This window comes from Sinohyriopsis cumingii, chromosome 4 (genome assembly GCF_028554795.1).
Source record: "Sinohyriopsis cumingii isolate HCF-2022 chromosome 4, ASM2855479v2, whole genome shotgun sequence".
Classification (NCBI taxonomy): Eukaryota; Metazoa; Mollusca; class Bivalvia; order Unionida; family Unionidae; genus Sinohyriopsis; species Sinohyriopsis cumingii.
The window spans coordinates 11,323,875-11,336,488 of record NC_142964.1 but is presented as its reverse complement, the minus strand read 5'-3'; positions in this window follow the sequence as shown (position 1 = coordinate 11,336,488).

Below are 12,614 nucleotides of genomic sequence, written 5' to 3'. Positions count from 1 at the left end.
ATAGGCACCCGTTGTGTTTCTTTATTTGGATAATGTTCCATTGTTTCTGAACCGGATAGGTACTTATTATATTGTAAAAATTTTGCACAACTATCGCCAGCCAATCTTGTCATGTCGATGTCACACATTTAACAAGCCTTTATCTTAACTCCGTATATCGTTAAAAAACGGACAATCTTGTCGACGATGAGTTTGTTAAGGCATCTAAGATATAAATGTAGACTCTTATATTATCTTAGCTTCCAAGGCTTTAACAGGTAAATATTCTAGATAATTTTGTCTACATCCCATGTAAATGTAAATCTTTTTAACACCTTTATATGAAAATAATGATATTCCATGACTCATCATGACGGGACACAATACACACGTACACATAAAACTGCAATTTCTTAGAGAACTCTCAAACAACCATCTGATCTTCAATAATTAAAAGTGTCAAGAATAATTGCGAGAAATGCATTTACTCAAACCTTTAATTTACAATCTCTCTAAAGAAACTTGATAATCTAATTATTGTGTTAACTACGTATACTTTAGGGATAAAATATATTATGTAAATTTTAAAGACTGTTACTTGAGTCAAACAATGATTTCCAACGATTTATTGTCGCGTAAAGGTGTCAATATAGAAATCCGGTGTATTCACTGCTTCACATCTCTATAATCTTTACTGTACATACTATTGTGGTAGACCTGGTTATAACTATAACGCAGTTTCTTTATACAGCCTTTAACGAGTCAACACAAGTGTGCGTATATTCATTAATGCATTAATTATAAACAAAGCATACTGCTGGGTCATTTACACTTGAAAAATGATTTCATATTTTAAATTCATTTCCGCTCAACCACTGGCCCAGGAGATTCGAACAAATTATGCCTAAAGTTGAATATTAGTAACCTGGATCTAATGAAAATGTTCAATGTAGTATTAATTTCCGGTTACAGTTGTACAACACAGAAGCATCTTCATGACCACCTCTTTCGGAGGTTTTTTTTTCACCCACATCTTATTGTCCAACATTTTGTAATGTGGTACATACAACCTTATGGACTTGATGACCTTAATCTTGTTTTTCCCTTTTGTTTTGGTTTAATGACTTATTGGATTCATACATTTTGTTCAAAATGTAGACAAACATGTCTATGAATTCATTACAGCGACATCATATATTAATCGCAAAATGCATCCGAATATGGGTGGGTGGAGGGGATACAGCCCTTGGCGCCAGGCATCTTAAATATTATAGTATTTCAAATTCACCTTAGTATAACGGGTCATTTCATCGCAGAAAAATATATTCAGAAGGGGAAAAGAGGGGTGTTTTCACCTGATATGATAGCTGTTACCTGCAGCAAAGTAAAAGCGTCATTAAAGAACATTGTCTCCAGGCGGCTACGTAAGGGCGCCACTAAAGAATATTACCTCTGTCCGCCTCGAACCGTTGCGCCGCATCTGATAGTACGACATTGTCTGTCGCATGTCTTCCTGACACGTGTCAGAGTTTAAATAGTAAATGTATAGGATTAGCTAACAGAACTGAAGCATATTTACGTAGCAAATTATTCAGTTCTTTTCTTTGTTCTCAACTGAAAATGAAAAAATAATTTTAAAATTTTTGCTATGGCATTGTTTGTTAAATAGAAAGAAACCTTTGTAAACCAATCATAGCACTAAATATACAAAACATAACAAAGATGGCTCCAGACGTTATTGAGGACCGCCCCCAAGAAATAAAACAAGATTAAAAAGCAAAACAGAAATTAACAAATACATGACAGATCAGAGAGGGTGATGTTTAACAGTCATTTATAAATATACGGTTGAAATATGCTCCGTTAGGACTGCAGTCATTCTATGCATAAAGTTGTATATTAGTAACAGCTCCAACATTTCACCTTCACCTTAGTGTAACGGGGGTCATTCATCGAAGAAAAGATGATATTTAGGAGGGAGAAAGTATGTTTGCACTTGACATAAAATCTGCACTCTGTAGGAATGTAAAGAACATTGCACCCGGGCGCCTCGGTAACGGTGCCACTAAAGAACGCTGACTCGTGCGCGTACAGACTGATAGTAAGCCGGTTCTTCTATCGTATGGCAATTTCCAGCAACATGTCCAAAGTTGAAATAAATTGTACACCATTAGTTATCAAAATGCGAATATATTTGCGTAACATAATTCAGTTCCTTTTAATATCAGCTAGAAATGCAAAACGCATTTTCATTATGGCATACTGTTACCTGAAACAAACCATCATAGGTCAACAATAATGGAAATAAAATATTGTTTACAAACATAACAATGATGGCTCCTGATCTCTTTGAAAAAAACTGGACGATTGTTTAGATGAATGGATGGGTGTATATAAATAATGTCTTCATAATATCTGACATGCATTTGTACTTTCAATGGATTGGTGAATATAGATAAATGTCTTCATAATATCCCACGTGTATTTGTACTTTCAGTGGATTGGTGAATATAGATAAATATCTTCATAATATCCCACGTGTATTTGTACTTTCAATGGATTGTGAATATAGATAACTATCTTCATAATATCCCACGTGTATTTGTACTTTCAATGGATTGGTGAATATAGATAAATGTCTTCATAATATCCCACGTGTATTTGTACTTTCAATGGATTGGTGAATATAGATAAATATCTTCATAATATCCCACGTGTATTTGTACTTTCAATGGATTGGTGAATATAGATAAATATTTTCATAATATCCCACATGTATTTTTGCCTTCAGTGGATGGGTAGCTATAGGTATATATATGTAACATACTGGTCAGTATGACGTAGAATTCGTACAAGGCACATCAACTCGAAACAGTTACCAGCTATTGCATTTCTAAAGAAAGATACAAATTGAAATTTAAAATTGTTTAATTGCATGTATAAATGAATCAGACAATTTCCAAAATCTGTAAAATTATTACATGTAAATGAGTATCTTTTCCCACGTAGCCTCAATTATAGTTTCATTAAAACTACTTCAGAGCAGAGTCTTACATCTCAGAGTTAATATATCGGAAATGGTTTGTTACAGTCTATTGAGGAAATTCGGGTATAGACAAAACAGCGTTATTTTTGTCTTGATAGTTTTTTTTAATTATTTTACGAGTAATGATAATAAGTCATTCACTCACTGTAGTCATATGACTATGATATTTCCACGTTTATAATCAGATTTATCTTGAAAATATATGAGGACCCTTTTCGGGGGTTTTCTACTTTCGTCTACGATTGAGATCTCTTACCTTGCAAGTGAAAGTATAAAGATTTTGATTAAAAAATTAATTGTTTTAATTTCGCTTCAAAACGGTTTGTTGTAGCAAGATTTCATTTGTATGTGTACTTGTTTCTAAATCGGACTGTAGGTTACTGCACATGACCTTATGCTATTCCAAACCTATTATAAATCTACAAGTTTTGATTCAAATGTATATTTTACGGGGCATATTTTAGTTCAACACTAACACATGGAATCGAAACTTTCTTTATGCAGACAGTGCGGTTTCAGCTCAATAAAGTCAAGCTCATTACAATTTGAAAAGAACAAATTTGTGAGCACATAATGTTTGGTTTCAATACACACCTACACACACACGCACGTACGCACATACACCTGGTTAAAGTTTTATTAACTCAAGTTTTTATGAGATAAATTTAAATGTTTGATTGTTTATGTCATCTTTCTTGCTAGGTTGATTGACAACATCTCATTGGATGAATTTGATAAGAAATGGTTATAACGTCTAATTCCAAAGAATAGAGTTGTTCTGGAATGTTGAAAACACAACAAGCATCATAAATTTAGAGAAACAGCTCTATCTTTACTTTATATCATTTCTGTTCCTTGTCTTGACCTTGTGTTCATATGAAGCACCTGGATATCATTATATCTGAGTACAAAAACATTTAAGCTTTTTTTTCTGGATATTTTGGTTAAGAAATATTTGGTTTTGTTATTCTTATATTGTGATTTTATAATTTCTTGTATTAGATGTGAGATGATATGAATCGATTAACAAATGTAGGATCCTTGGAGGGGGAGGGGTTGTGAACCTGCAAAATGAATTGTAACGGTTGTCTCTATATATTGAACTGAAAATATTATCTTTTAGATTGCAACTACATATTTTATTGCAAGCACGTAAGATACAATATAATTGTTTACAATAGCAGTATTATCGGCCAACGGTCTAGTAAAAGTAGTTATTTGCTTCTTTGATCAATAATTCTCCACAAATACATCTATATAGCTCTTTATGGTCTTAATCAATAAGCTCAGTCAATTTAATTGTTTCCTTAAAATATAGTTGATAGACTTCTAAGAAAACTTCTTGTAGCCAGCTGTGAGCAGCTTATTCACAAACAACTGTCGAAGGTAAGTTTAATTTTTTTGCCACTTAATTATTTCCTGATTAATTTTTTGCCACTTATTTCCTGATTATGATTTTTTTTCCTATATTTTATTTATTAGTTCGACGTTGTACTGTTTGTTGTGATTGATAATCTGAACATTTTGAACTGACTGTCAAGTTTGTAATCTTTCGCACGTTGGATGTTATCTAACGGGCCACGGAAAACAAGTGTTACAAATGATATTACATGGTATAGTAAAAATAAACACTTGCGTAGGAAAACTGTCCCCTAAAAGGACCAAGCCAGGAATGAAGTAAGCAGGCAATTCACACCCTGTCAGGAATAGTTTGATAGGCCAGTGCTGGATTAAGGTGGGGTCGCATGGGACACCTACATCGAGCTCCCTCTCTTCCGTAATCAGGGGGTCCATCTGATTGCCGTGGATGAAACCAGGTGTGTTAAAATAAAACATATATAGGTCTAAACCATCGAATAATTTGCCTAACATAGTTATAATAATTATACACATATAAAGGACAGTTTGAGGTCTGTTTTCAGTGTATATTTGTTGATCCATATCGTAAACTGCCCCAGACCCACAAATCCTTAATTCGCCGCTGTTACTAGGATCTTATATAATATGTGCGCCCTATACCTTTGAATGATATAAATGGTTAAGACATGCGCCCTCCTTTATTTAGAGAGAACATACTGAATATACACATCTTCATGTCCGTCTACAGAGCACAGTATTGTTCTTAACTTTATGGCTAAAAGCACAGTTTCTCACCCTATATTCATCTTTACAGAAAAAAATATTTTTAAAATTCATGTACTGCATTGAAAACAATTTGTACATTTTAATAGTACGGGACTGAACTAGTCAAAACATGACCAAGGATATATATAATGCATATATGTATGTATCGAGGAATGGATGGAAGACGAAAAGGACAAATAGTAAAAATAAACACCATCTTTGAATGAAAACCATTGTCGACTTAGACCTTTTTCCGCTGGACAATGCTAATAATTTTGAACCATTGATGTTGCTTGTTAAGCTGGGACCCCAGGTGGCCGAGTGGTCTAAAGCGCTCGCCTTTACAGAATACGGCCATTTCGTCTCTGTCCGCGTTGGTTTAAGTCTAGCTTCCCGTGCTTCGTTGGTTCGTACCAGGGTTTTCCCGCATTCTTCCTCCACCAATTATACTGGTAGCCATGTATAGCCTATTTTGCGCTGACAAATGGCGTTAACCCTTCCCAAAACAAATTAACACACAAACATTTCCTGTCAAGTTACCTTTTTGCAAGATGATACATATGTTTTAATGCACATAACATCAGATAAAGATTCTGTATTTGTAGCCATAGCAGATTTGCAATATCCTATATGGATACATCATATTAGTTATTTTTTTCCTTCGTAATGTCAACAAATACATCAGAGGAATCATCTCTGACAAAAGAAAGTAACTAATTGGAAATTTCAGTATGATAGCATTCATGCGAAACCGTGTGAAAAACGGTATATGCGATGATAAAGCTGACATATAAGAATTGTCTATTACCCTGTGATTGTTTACAGTTGAAATTAATATGTTTACAGCATTTGACACTAACGATTGCACCAATCTATGTTAATATCTTAAATAATCTGACAAAACTACAATTGATATGTTGGATATTTGCAATTTGTCACGAACCTGTAGGTGATTTTTCATACGCCTGTATATAGATGGCTAAGACTGGATAATATCTTATTCTTATTTCTTATGTTGTTGTTGCATTGTATTTAGATATTATCGGAGACAAAATATTTGTTTTATAATATTCATTGGATCTACAAAGTGCTCATTGGATCAAACTATAATTCTGGGACTACTGTGAATTGTTTTAAGAAGTTCTTTACAATGCCATTTTGGTATATCATTACTCTTGGCAGACCAGACTATTCGAAGATCTAAAATTCATTCGGAGCATTCGGATCAGTTTGACATGAATGGAACTTTTTAATATTATTTTGGATCAATTCATAATACTGTGAGCTCTTCTTATATTTTCATTTTATAACTTTGAAAATTAAATTATTGATGTTTTCTAAACTTCCAGGTTTGCTTCCTTCTGTTATTTAGAGTCGTAACAGAATTTGGGAGGTCGTCCGGGATACGAATTTTAGAAATATTTCACAGAAATTAAAATTGATCTGAAATTTAAATTCATTTCAGTTCGGAAGTTTAATTGTCTCTGTATTTTATATTTCATAGCAGAACCAACAAGATTTCACATTATCCTCCAGAGTGCAGAGTTGGAAAATTTAAAATAAGGTTACGTTGCTGAAGCTTGCCAAGCGCAATCCTCCTTCGGACATAAATTCGTCTTTGTTAAAATAGGAAATTAAAACTATAATTAGTATCACTGTCCTTTCTCCCTATGCGAATTAAGGACACTAGCGCACTTTTAAGTGCTAAGGATGCAAGCAAATGAAAAAGAAAAGAAAAAATATAATGCATTAGTTATACACAATTAACAGAGATGTAAACGAGATGCGTGCTTTTTAAGCGCAGCTTCCCTTTTTAGGATTCTAATAGGAGAGAACTCTATTAATTATAAAGGCACAAACCTGTACAACTCTCTAATACTTCATTATTGTTCACATCATCATTGATTTTGTATCGTTCAAGAATCACTCTACTTGATTTATATGATTATCTGCCTTCGAAATCTTGATAGCTTCAAAAATGATCTTATTATTAAAAAAGACTTCATGTACTACAAACGCAGATAACAATAAAGCAGACATTATAAAACTTTCTTAGTATTTTTCTCTCCTCTAAGCATAAGACGTTGGGAAATACTCTACCGAGGAGAAATTGGGAAATACCCTACCCAGGATACATTGGAAAATACCCTGCATTGGGGAACGTTGGGGAATATCCTACCCAGGAGACGTTGAGAAATACCCTACCTAGGAGACGTTGGGAAATACCCTACCCAGGAGACGTTGGGAAATTCCCTACCCAGGAGACGTTCGGAAATACCTTACCCAGGAGACGTTCGGAAATACCCTACCCAGGAGATGTTCGGAAATACCCTACCCAGGAGACGTTGAAATAAATTCCTCTTCTGATATCTCATGAAGGAACACACCAAGAAGAATATCAATTATTTGTGTCCAAAATATTTCTCTTCGTCGTACAGTGCTTTGACAGCAAATAAATGCAATGATTCTTATATAGATGTAAGAATAAATGCAGTGTTTAAAAACTGTTACGGTATTAATTGGAACAGTGATCAGATCTTTTGCAAGTGGTGCAATTAAATGTAATTGACTTGTTTTTTGGAGTTTGCCAAAAGTTAAGGGTTTTGTAGAATAATGAATATTTTTTAATCTTGTAGCACGTGTCACCATGACACAAGTTTGTCAATAGTTCATTTTCATACTTATGAATAACATTTTATAATTTGTTTTTATTGTTTTGTTCCTGGAAATATTTTGTCTCAAACAAAACTTACAACACATTCGTAAATATTGTATAATGCAAAATGCTACATATATCCAGAATAATACACTTTTGCTCTGTTCTATCAATTGTTTAATGATATCGGTATACTCTGAATACAACGTTCTTTGAGATGTTACGTATTCTGAAAGATGGCATCATTTGCGAAGAAAAGTTTAGTTAATTTTTATCAATTTCCGATAAAAATTCTCTGTATCCTCAGTAAACTTTCGCTCATTCCTGACCGTGTGGTTTGAGAATATCCTTGCAGAAGTTGGTTGCAATTATGCTGAAATATATCTAGCTTTCTTAAGTCTTTGTGTCTGAGATTCGACTAAACTTCACAGCAATAGAGAGCGGATGGTATAATAATTGTGTTATACAAACTGACGCGCGTAAGGGCATTGGGTCTAGCTTCGTTTGTACCAATCCCTACAAGAGATAAAAATGATTGTATGCTTTTGGTAGAATCCCTGTATAACTTTGTCGAACAGTTCATATTCGAGCTAATAAGGATTCCGACATGTTTTAATTCAATTTAAAATAAGCATAATATGATATCATCTTTTCCACTTAAACGTCTTTCATGTTTGTCTATTCTGATTAAAAGTTAATACACAGCTTTTACTAATGTTGAAGGTGAAGTTACATTTTAGGGAGTATCTGTTATACAGGTCAAGCATCTTTTGAAAATGGATTGGTGTGTTTGCAAGCAGATTTATATCATCGGTTAGCTCTGGATTTCCAGATTTAGGGGACCCAACAAGCATCTTTAATTTTGACTCATGTAATTCTTGTAAAAGGTTATTAATGTGAACAAGGTATAATACTGTTTATAAAACACCTCCCTGCCGAATACCTGGTTCCATTGGAAAATGAATTTTGATTCATTAATCAGGACAAAGCTGTGAGTATAATTGAGTATAATTCCTTTACTACCGATAAAATCTTTCATTGAACGCCTAGTTCTCTGAGTTTTAAGAAACGTCATGCGTGATTCACCGTGTCAAAGGCATTTTGCATATCCAAGAAAGCAGCCAACACTCTTGACCATAGTTCTAATGCGTAAACATAGCTTCTTGTAAATTGCAGGATGCTATGATACTACTCGGTCCCCTTTTAAAGCCTTGTTGCTCGGTATCAGGGAAATTATATATATAGTGTTTTTTCACCATCTAGTCAAACTATCGAATAAGCACTTTTCAAATACTTTGTAAAACACAGGCAACAGGGAAATATCTCTATAATTGGGATGGTCAGGTTTTAGCTTTCCCTCCACATTTAATTATTTGCACAATGAACCATGCTTTCCAATCGTAAGGAAAGTAAAACTGGTTCATTAGCTCGTTAGAAAGCATTGTGATTAATTCTGAGTTTTCTCCTGTAGCGTTAATATTCATTTTGAATATCATTGCCTGAGGGTTTCCTAAGGTCTAGCCGTTTTATAACAGAGGATATTTCTTAATAACTAAATTTTATTTTAAAGATAGGTTCATCATGACAGAACGCGTCTGTTTGTTTATGAATTATAAATAAAGTCAGTAGACTGTGATTACAATTTAGAAAAAAATATATTTAGCAAACAGTTGAGATATCTCATTCGGAGCATATGCTAATTCACGTTAAATCTTAATTCAAAGCGACATTTAGAATATTTGCCGTTGATACATTGGCTGCTTTATAACTTCCCCAAAAAGCCTAAAGTCCAATTCGGCTAAGTCTTTGAAGAGGGCTTCTTAGTAAGCATGTATCGCAAATTCTTTAGTTTTTCTAAATTCCTTTTTGCAGTTTTATATTACTTGTGATAATCATGGGCAAACCTTCGCGGGACCTTAAGTTTTCTATCCACTTTTTCCGAGAGTATCGAGCTTTATTGTTAGTTTCCTTAACTTCATGCGACCAATAGATTTTTGTGATGATTCAACTTTTTCAACGGAAGGATTTTGAAAGATACGTCACTCAGTACAGAAATTGGTTTGCGATGAATGTTTTTTTTTTTTGTTTTATAGTATATCAACTTCAAGTTGATAACCTACTAGTTTCACACTGAGATCAGGATGGAAATGAAAGGGTGGGAAAACGCTGATTACAATATTTTGCAGGCCGCAAAAGTAGAAATGCTGCACACAATAAGATCTGAGGCTATGTACGTATTGTGATTTGTAAGAACTTCACAATCAACGATCTACCGTTCTTCTGTTGACATTTACATATTCAATAGCTGATTTGCATGGCTTGAACGTGTAGCACAGTCATTTTTTAAATCTGACTTGTTAAATGGTATTAAGTCGTTGTTGTTAACAAAAACCATGACATTTATACCATGCGTACCATAATGGTGGCAATTCTCTGTATCTGGCATTAAAATCCCCCATGTATATTATTTCTCCGAAACAAGAGTTACACCCATAGAGAGATTCAATTGAATTGATACATTCTTAATACAAATTTAGATTTTCGTCAGAGGGTAGGTACGCACCAAATATAAAGTTTACAAGATCTTCATCGATCATGATTAATACCAACGATTCGATCATTATTGCAATTTAGTTCATTTATCATCATTATCGATACTCATCCTCTATGAGATTAAGCCGTTTTCAGTATTATAAATTCTAGTACAATACATGTAATCAAGATGCAGTGTGTCAATAAATTATCTTGTTTGTTTTGTCAATTTGTGTTCTCATATCACGGCGACATCACATTCTAACGGATCGAGTGGAAAACTAACACAGAATGAAGAGGACATACTTCCTCTAGCGTTCCAAATAAGAATGTTGATGCTGGTTATGCATCAGAAAGCAAACAGATGTATAAATCTGTAATATTACAATAGTAATTAGTGACATTTGAACAAACTTATTTGCTATACAGTAAAATACACATTTAGATATACAATAATCAAGGCGGATCATCACTGTGTTTTTATTCGTGAGTCAAAGCTGTCAAGCCAATGACTGTAGTCATGGTTACAGCTTGATACTGATAATAATATCCATCAACATCATCGTGTTCCATATACCAGCCCATTACGACGTTTTTCTTAATGTTCAATCTCAAACTATTTTGTAATTTCATTCATGTATTTTATGTTGATCTTAGTTTACACGCAGCTGGTTACTACTAAGCCAGGGCCCACATGCCAGACCATTCAGGCAAACAATGTTTTCCCTTTCTGTTAATTTTGCGTCTCCCACAGTACCATTTCCTTCAATATTAAGTTTCGTCCATTCCTACTATGGACAATAGGAATCACAGTCGGATGTAGCTCTTCCAAATATGGAATTATCTCTGAATTTTGTCGTTCGATCATCGGTATTTCCGAGGTAATACATGTAAGTGTATAAAGACTTCAACAGTATCGTCAATCCTTACTTCGTTAATATTGAGGTCTGGAGTTTGTTTCTCTTGTCGGCAGTCAGTTGTTCTAGAATCAGTTAGGTAAATGTTGCTCGCAATAGAGGGTTTGTTCTGTTTATGGTTACTAGTGAATGCTAACTGAGTGGCTTTAGAATTTTTATCTGTACACGACTGTTGTTGCTAATCATTCTTTCGATTTCTGTCATCTCCATTGGTGAATTTCAATTTCTTTCCAGCTGTCTCTTTTCTTTCTTTTGCGTTTTGTTTTGTTGACGTAATTATGCTCTCAATTAGATTGGCATGTTCGAGTCTTTATACCCACCTGGTACAGAGTATGCGCTTAAGTGTCTAGCGGTGGCTTTTGCATAAGAAACGGCGGCATGTACCTTTCCATCAAATTGTTCATTTTGAAAGCTTATTGGTGAAGCTGTTTCTGGTATGACCGAGCTGTTAACTAGAAAAACTGGACTGTTGCGGGAATCAGTAGAACACTTACCTTCTCAATATGTGATAAATGCGTTTTTATTTTGGTTGATATTTGTAACACTTTGCAAATTTCGTGGCACTGGCTTAAATGGAACCGAGTCTCGCTGTATATCTGGCTTCGTCAAAATTGCCAATATTGTGAATTCTGCTAGATGTATACTTATTAATGCTTTAAGCACCGTGAATTTTGTTTAAAGATCAGAAACAAGTTTTCCTAAAGTAGAATGCATGGTAGTGATTTTCTTTTCTAATGTATCAATTTTCTCATATCTCAACTAAATAAGTTTGGTACCTTCATTTAGATAGATTTTTAATTCATTAACCATTCTGGTGACAATATGCAAATCAGCTTTATATTCGTCTCATATAAGTTCATTTGAAGTGGACTCGCTACTATCTTTATACATGGTAGTCACTGGTGTTCTTAAGGTTGTTGATCTAAAATAATGTCTTCTATTTCGGAATCATCATTCAAAACTAAATATAAGGCATAACATTATCTATCTTAAGTTTTGCAACTTGTGCCTTGTTTTGCAGATTCTCTTGCCAGAAGCCTTTTATTTAGATATGATAAGAGATTGTTATCCCTGTTGGTTACAACAGATCTGTACCGGGACAGTGAGTTTCTCAATTAATAACTGTTTTGCAAGACCGTTATGTCCATGGTCCAACCTCGATATTATCTCCTGGTTGGAGATTTGAGTGTACTTGCTACTGTAATTCTAATAATAGGATTGACTATAGTTGTCTTCCTCTAGACTATTAGTATGATGTTGAAGCGGTTCATATCCACTGAATCAGATGGTATGGTTAATCCTTTCTTGATGTGGGCAAAGAACGCTGTTTGTTGTGATTGTCCTGAGTTGTTGATACGAT